Raw genomic sequence first — 8,634 nt, forward strand, 5'->3', positions numbered from 1 at the left:
CGTCATCAAGGCTGTTGGGTGGGACTGATATATGGGCCATGACAGGGGAGTGGGATGGAGGGAGAAGAGAGGCTAGTCACTGGCAGTCATGCAGGAATCCGTGACCTCCTCCACATGTCCCCTGAGTCCAGGGCAGGGGCATAACTCAGAGACTGCATCTGCAAGAGGACCTGGAAACGCTTCCAAAGAGAAGAGTACGGCAGAGGCAGCAGCTCTCTAAATCACTTTCGGAACAGCTCATTCTCAAGTAACACATAACTAATGAATTAAGAGAACTTACTGGTTTCCGCAACTGAGAAGTCTAGAGGCACGGTGGGTTTCAGCAAAGCTGAACTCTACTGATGGAGTCAGTAGAGACTTCCATCTCTGCACTCTGATTTCTGCCTTTCCTCTTGGCCACAAAATGGTTGCCAGTAACAATGAGGGTTTTCTAGTTCAGTGGGGAGAGAGGAGGGAAGAACTCCTCCAAGATAGCATCTGTGAAAGAATAACAAAAAAAAACAGACTTTCTTCTCAGAAATTCCCAAAAACTTCTTCTCCAGGACACTTGCCCATCATTGAGGCCAGGGCATAGAGCTGTAAGCACAAACTCAGGCCAACCAGGCTCTGCTTCCTGGAGCCAGGACTTGGGACAGTTTCCTCCTGAAGCAAGAAGGCAAGGTGGCTGAATGAAAATTGGGGTGCTGATGTCAAGACACAGGGAAGCAGATGCTGCATCTGAGTAGGTGCAGGACACCATCAGCACTTCGTCCATCCTAAATACAGCTCTTCTTCAAATTCTCCTGCTCCACCCTCTGTCTTCAAGTTTCATGGAGGTAGACAAGTAGATTTCACAAGTTCATCTCTTTCTAGGGTACAAGTGGCTCCTTGATTGATTGTATCTTAGTGGAAGGCACCCAGGGCTGCCCAATACCTTTAACTCACTGCTTTTAAAACTTTCTTCCAAGAAGCCCTTTTTCCACGAAGTGGTCTCAAGTACTGTTGTAACTGCAACTGAAAGGGGCTGTTTGGAAATAGAGGAAACCAAACAGACTGGGCTCTGGACCCCTGCCTTCCACTTGAGGCTCACATAGCCGCCCTTAAAACTGCAATTTCATAGTCATTTTTCACGGCCTTGACCCTGAACTTTGAGCCCCATCCTGCATCCTATGCCAACACAAATCCTCCCAGCCTCTGCCTTCAAGAGTTCACTTTCTGCTTGGGAGTGATCTCAGTCAACACATCACTTCCTTGAGATTTGTTTCTGTCATGTCCTGAGCTGTCCCCAGACCTTCCTTCTTTATCATAATGGCACTACCACACACAGCTGGTCAGCTCTGCCACTGGGCCAACTGGGAACTCTCCAGTGTCAGCCACTTTCTACCTGAGTGAACTTTGGGAGATCACGTCACCTCTCTGTCTGTTTCTTTCTGGGTAAATTGCCAGAATGAGCCAGAGTTTAGACCAACAAAATGCTGTTTATTGCCTATTGGGCCATCGGTTGACTGTTACATTTGCAGAATTTATTTAGTATCAATAATGGCTGGAACTCCTTTGACCTGCTCAACATTAATGTGAACAGTATCCAGGCTCCATTTAGAAAAGGAGGGGCTCTATATAAAGGGAATTGGAGGCCCCTAAACACAACACTTGCACTAAGTGGGCCATGAGTGGCCCCAGGCTGATTCCCCAGAGCTCTATAACTTTCTAAAGCCTCTGCATATAGAATGCTCAGAGCTAAGTCCCTACCCCAAAGCTGGGCCTGCTTTACAAATAGCATTCCAGCCCTGCAGAACTGCTTTCTGTCGCTTTTGGAGAATGGAACTTTAAAAGCTGAGTAAGATGTACAGATCTGTGCCTTGCTATTGCTGCTCCATCCTTCCTGCCTTTAAATGTCCAAATGCTAAGTTCATGCAAAGTCCTTCTAATGAGAAGAAAGCTGCATGGAGGAAAGGTATCCATTCTTGCTTACTCATTCATGCATTTTCCCAAACTTTCTGGCAGCTACTCTATGAACCCAATGTATGCCTGCAGTAGAGGCAGAGTGCACAGCACACTACATGATGGTGTCACCAAGTCATGCCTTTCATGACTGGCACCAGGTTGAGGGAAACCAGAGGAGCTATTTTAGAAACAGGATCCCAGAAAACCCTGGTAAATGCAGAACAACCCATGCCAAGGTCAAAGCCAAAGCAAGGCCAGTACTCTCTACTGAGAGAGAGAGAGAGAGAGAGAGAGAGAGAGAGAGAGAGAGAGAGAGAGACCATAAGAAAGAAACAGGAGCCAAGAGGGGCTCAGAATTCACTTTACCCACCCATAGGCATGGAAAGAAAAGTAAGAACGTGTTGCTGATCTTTCAAACTAGTCTTAGGAATGATGTGATGTGGTTGACCAGATGGATGGGGAAAAAAAAGAATATTCTGGGTCCATGGACAATGTGTAAATTGTGGAGCATGACAGATCATGGCACATCCAAGGGACACCAGTGGTCTCCGATGGCTATCGAGGGGTTTCCAGAAGGACAGGGTGAGGGAGGCAAGGTTTGTGGAGCCAGGTTGGCAGGGGATCTGGACTTAGGGTATAGCCACATGTCTCGGGTTGACCCATGGGTACTAGCAGATATAAGGAGAGCAAAGGGAAGGGCATGCTTCCATGGTAAGGACCCACCTCTCACACGCCTGCACTTAGCCATGAGAAAAACATGCATTAAGCAACCACTCTTCCATGACGGGGAGGGACATGCAGGACTCGGCCCACAGCTCGCAGGAGTCCAGCCCAGTGAGCCCAGCCAGGATCAGCCACATCATAGCCAGACTATATATGCATGAGCAAGATAGCAAATGCCTGTTGTGGTGTGCCACTGCTATTTTGTGGTTATTTGTCACACAGAAAACACTAACTAATTCAGCCTCAGATGCCTACGATAGACATTTGAAAAGTATCTTGGAAACAAAAGAAAACTATTCAAGAACTTTTTGTAGACAGTCCTCTCACAACCTTCCCAGTTGACATCTGAGCCATGAAATTCACTCTGTCTATCCAGGCCCTGGAAGAGTGTTAGGCATGCGGAACATACACATGAGATCCTTGCTGGTGGACTGACAGAATCATGTGACTTCACGCAAGCTATTTTCTCTATCTTTAAAAAAAAAATCTCACACCTCAGCCACCTAATGGACACCTTTTCCTGTCTCAAGTACAGCATCCCAAACCTTCACAGAACTTTTCACAAGCCGAACTAGGAGCACCAACATGGAACTTAGCTTCTCACCTATTAGGTGTAAATTTCTTAAGAGTAGGAACAAGGTGTCTTTTCTCTTAGCCCCTATGCCTAGGACAGTGCCTGGTATAGAGGAGGTGCTGGTGAGTGAATGGGTGCATGAATGGATGTCTCAGAGCTCTCAGCACAAAGCTAGCTAAGTGGTCCTCATGCCACAAATACTTGGCTGCCTGGCCACAAATATTTGTCCTAATTAATTCTCAAGCCTGTTGTTTCTTTCTTCTTTCATTTAGAATCACAAACTCTCCCAGTGCTATTCAGTCTCTGCCACAGTAACCTCTTTATTCCATTCTAATAACACCTAGACTATGGACAGAGTGACATAAAGGAAACAGGTGAGTCCAAACATCTATGGTAGGAAAAGTTTACAGGTGAACTAAAGAACTCCAGCAGCTTTTCTGAAGACTCAGGCTTAGACCTTGTAAATCACAGGCACCCGTTCTGTGTGGACTGGCCCAGCCATGCTGCAGCAAGCTGCCCGTCTCACAGAGGCCCTGTTACATAAGGGCTTGTTGAGGCAGGGTATTTATACAGAATTTCCCATATCCATCTTGCTTTTAAAAGGAAGATGATGTCACTAAGCAGTGAAACAAGTATCATCTGTAGAAAATCCTAAGCAGGAATGGAGTGAGCTTATTTGTTCAAGGGTGTACGGATTGTAAGATGAACCCTGACACTATACAACAAAGACCAGGAGTTGTAAAAATGACCATGCCCTCTGGTCAAGAAACCATTCCCCTTGTAGGGATCATTCCCAATCAAAGCATCTGGGAGGGGCACAGGGAGGTGCACAAATATTCACCTTCACAGTTCACTTCCTGGAAGGGCATCTGGAAAAGGAACAAAATACAATTTCTCCTCAATATAGCTGGGAGGTGGTTAAGCAAACTAGATGACACAATGTTTTGTGGCCATTTAAAAGCTATCACTTAGGTCCTTTTCCCTTCTTCCTTCCCAAAGAACCCAGTATAAAAGCCACTGGATGTGGCTGAGCAAGGGCATCTCCAGAAGGTGGGGGTAGGATTCCAGAGCCCAAGGGGTGCTAAGCCTGTCTACACAGGCCAGTGGCTGAAGGAAGGTGATGAATAGGGCCATGCAGGGGGTGACCTGACACAGGGTGTCTCAGCAGGCAAAGTGACAAGCATAGGCTGTATTCACAGTAGGGAGCATGGGGATTCAGAGCCTAAGTGGGTAAGGAGGGTGTCCTCAGAGAGGTGGCAGATGCAACACGCCACTACACATGTCCGAGCCTTGCTTTGAGGACACCTCCAGCTGGAGGAAGGGAGATGCACCACAGCATCTCAAATCAGGACTCCAGTGGGTAGGAGATCACTCATTTTCATGACTGGAAAGCGGTATAGCGGTGGCGTGGAATGAGATTGGTTACTTGAAGCATTAAGCAAATTAGTGAAACTACTCCGGGTTTTTCATAATCTGAGAAGCATTACAGATATAGAACGGCAGAAAATCCAAATGAGCCAGTCCAGTGTTTTACATTGGGGAAATCAGTGCGAGTGCATGGTGGGGGAAACAGCTGGCAAGTCCACAGACAGGGTCATAGTTTGGATATGGAGTAACTCCCAAATTTGCAAGTGTCAAATCTTGTTCACCAGCCAATGGTTCTACTAGAACCACTAGGAGGCAGGGCCTAGCGGAAGAGTGAAGTCACTGGGGGTGTTCCCTGGAAGGCGTCAGGGCACCCTGATCCCTGTATCTTTGCCTCTCAGCTGCCATGAGGTGACTTTCCTCTACCACTTGTTCCTGCCACAGCGATTCTAGCACATGAAACTGGGACACATATCACATCCAAACAATAGCAAAGATTAACCTTTTTATTACAGAAATATCAAAAGTACTTAATACAGAGGTGAAATCTCCTTTGACTACCGTGCAGCCGCAGCCTCTTACTCTACCCTCATCACCCATTGTTGGTGTAATAATTGAGCTAGATTGTCAGCTTTACCGATCTGAGAGCCACATAGGGGATTACTGAAGTACACTTCCGGCTGTGTCTATGTGGCTGATGGAGCCATGACCTTGGGGACTTCACTGGTCTCTGGCTTCTTGCTCTCTAGAATGGTTTTCTTACTCTGCTTCCTGCTTGCCATTAAGTGAATATAGGTGAGTTTCGTCTGTCACACCCTTCTGCCAATATGTCCTGGCCTCTGAGCCAGCCAACAGTGGATTGAATGCCCTGAAACATAAGCCAGGTTAAACTTCTCCTTCTAATTGTGGGTGTCATGTAGTTTGTTCTAGCAATGAAAAAGCTGACCAATACAGAAAACTGGTGCCAGAGAAATGGGATCAAATTTCTGTGACTGTCCACATAGTCCAGAAGTCTTTGGAACTGGTTTATGGGAGGAGGTTGGAAAGGTTTGGAGATATAGGCTAGAGGATCCCTAGAATGCTGTAAGCACAGCTTCATATGTGTTTCTGCTCAGAGCTCAGAGGACCAGAATTCTGATGGGAATGTGAAAAGTAAAGACTTACTGAATTTCCACTGGGAATGAAAACTCTATTGGGAATTGGACAAGGGCTGGATGTGTTTCACTGTAACAAAAAAAAATACATTTTGTCCCTGTCCTAAGGCTTTGTGTGAGGTTGAATTTAAAGGTAACAAACTAAAAATTAAATAAATAAGTAAATAAAGATGACAGATTAATGAATGTACAAAAGAAATGCCAAGGAAGTCCAGTGTTCAGACTGTGATACACATACCGGTAGTTGCTTTTAAGATCTACAGTGAAAACTGAGAGCAAAGGGCAAAGTAGAAAGATTTGAAAAACTTAATTTTTTCTAGAAAACTAGCATTATGTAAAGTTGAAACCAAAGGAGATGTGGTTGCCAACGAGACTAGCATGTTCAAAAGACACCAAGTACTTAGAACTAGGACAAGAAGATGTTATGAGGGCATCTCAGAAATCAGTAAGACCCTACCCATTGCAGGCACGAGGATGCAAATGTTGTAAAGCTTTCATTTGAGAAGAGAGCTCCTGGATCCGCTGATCAAGGGGGTACCTAACAAATTATCTCCCTGGGATTTTCCTTGGCACACTCAAACATCTGGGTACTCAGAGACTGTTGCAGCCGTGGTTCAAAAGGGCCTAGCCACTGCTCAATCTGGCATCAGTCCTTGGCACCCTCCATGTGATGCTGGTTTTTCAGGCACATAGAATGCAGGAGTTGTGGAGTCATAGAGGCTTCAACCGACATTTCAAAGGAAAGCCTGGGAGGCTAGGTAATGTGTCCTTCAGAGGAGGGTGCATGAAGCTGTGGAAGTGAGGCTGTGTTGTGGGGACCCAAGAAGTATTAGATGCCAGAAACACAGAATGATTGCTGAAGGAAGCTTCAGACAGCAAGCAGAGTCAAGTAAAGAGAGAGACCACGTGGTCTGCCACCAGCACAGCCATAGGCCCTCCTTGACATCTGACCACCATATGCCCCGATGCCAGACATGGAACTGCAGGACCTAAAGCTTGCGCTGGTGGGTTTCAGTCTTACTTTAATCATATCCTTTTCTATTTACCTATTCTTTCGCTTTTGGAATGGTATACAATATAACATTGCATACTGGGATTATATAATTCATTTTTTAAATTATCAGCAGATTATAGCTAAAAGTTTGCCTTGAATCTCAAAGACTTTATTCTTTCTTGCATTCTTCTTTCTTTCTTCTATCCTTCCTTCCTTTTTTTTTTTTTTTTCAGAGCTTGAGAATGAACATGGGGCCTTCATGCTGAACTATACCCCCAGTAGTTTTATTTTTTTATTCTGAGACAGGGTCTTGCTAAATTGCTCATACTGAGCTTGAATTTATAATCATTCTGCTTCAACTTTCCAGAGTACTGGGATTACAGGTATGTGCCACCACAACCAGATGAACTTAGGCTTTTGAGCAATGTTGGAACTGTTGAGACTTTTGAAGAGGACATTAGTATATTTTTTTAAAGTGTAAGAAAGATAATTATATTAGGTAGAATTATGGCTTTGTGTTTATTTGGAGATTATGGTTTAAGGAGATATGTTTAAGTGTCAGATAAGGAGTGTAATGTGACAGTTAAGCTGGTTTGTCAACTTGATTGGCAGAACTCGCCTAGGGATTAGTAATTCATACTTCTAGGTGTGTCTGGGCAGAGCATGGAAACTGACCTTGGGTACTGTCTGTGGTTCCTTTCTTTCTGGCTGTATTTCTCTGCTCTGTTTCACAGCTGCTATGAAGTGAGCAGCTTTACTTCACTATGCCCTTCCACCATGATGTTCTGTCTCAGAACCAGACTCTTTCTCATGGACTGAACTCCCTGAAATCAGGAACCAAATAAACCTCTCATGCTCTAAACTGTAGGCATTTGCTACTTGGTTCCAGCAGCAGGAAAGCTGACCAGTAGGTTTAAGTTTTGTATGTACCCTTAAAAACCTTTCCTGTGCATTTAAACACACACACAATATTTGCGAACTATATAAATTGTATTCTATAGAAGGTATCATTCTGCAGCTTACTCTTTAGTTCAACGTGCTTTGAATTACATGTGCTTTGGGGATATTTCCATGTTATACTTACAGATCTACCTCTTTCTCTTTGCTTGTTGTATAGTTTTTCATATTATGGATCCTCCACAGTGTGGATAACCATTCTTTAAATTAGCATGCACTTAGATTTTTGTCCAGTTTTACCTCGTACTCTTAGAAACAGTGCTGTAGTGAAAATTCTTGTATACAGCTCTTCACACACACATGTGAGTATTTCTCTTGGGTAGACACTCAACAGGGTAATTTCTGGGTCATTTTTTATTTTTATATCCTTTTAAATTTTTTAATAGATCCTGCCAAATTTCCTTCTAAAGTGGTAGTACAAATTTATAGTCTCTCCATAGAGCATGAGAATTCCCCACACTCTCAACAGCCCTTTTCCAGTGTGATAGGTAAGAAACGCCTTCTGCTTGTGCTCCCTTGCAATTTTCTAATGGTTATGAATTTGATTTTATTTAACTCCTCCTTCAGAGGAGATTTCCTTCTCAGCCTCCTCACCCTCCTCCGCTGTCCCAGTCTTTGCCCTCCTTTTCCTCCTGCTCCTGCCCCTTCTCATCCTTTCCCTTCTTTTTAGTCACAGCACCTCAGAAGGTTCAGGTCAAGCATCAGCATATCAGCATTATGGAGAGGGACAATCTCTGGAGTGGGAATCTCCAAGGGTAGGTTGTAATCCTTTTGCTGATGTAATTCAGAGAAATTAAGTGACGTGGGGATTGAGTGAGACAGCCATAAAAGCCTCATCTCCAACCAAGTGTGATAGCACATGCCTGCAATCTCAGTACTCTGAGAGATTGAGGCAGGAAGCTCACAAGTTCAAGCCCAGCTCGAGCAATTTAGCAAGACACAGT

The sequence above is a fragment of the Cavia porcellus genome, unplaced genomic scaffold (assembly GCF_034190915.1).
Source record: "Cavia porcellus strain 051 isolate PalLab524CR breed Dunkin Hartley unplaced genomic scaffold, mCavPor4.1 scaffold_19, whole genome shotgun sequence".
Taxonomy (NCBI): domain Eukaryota; kingdom Metazoa; phylum Chordata; class Mammalia; order Rodentia; family Caviidae; genus Cavia; species Cavia porcellus.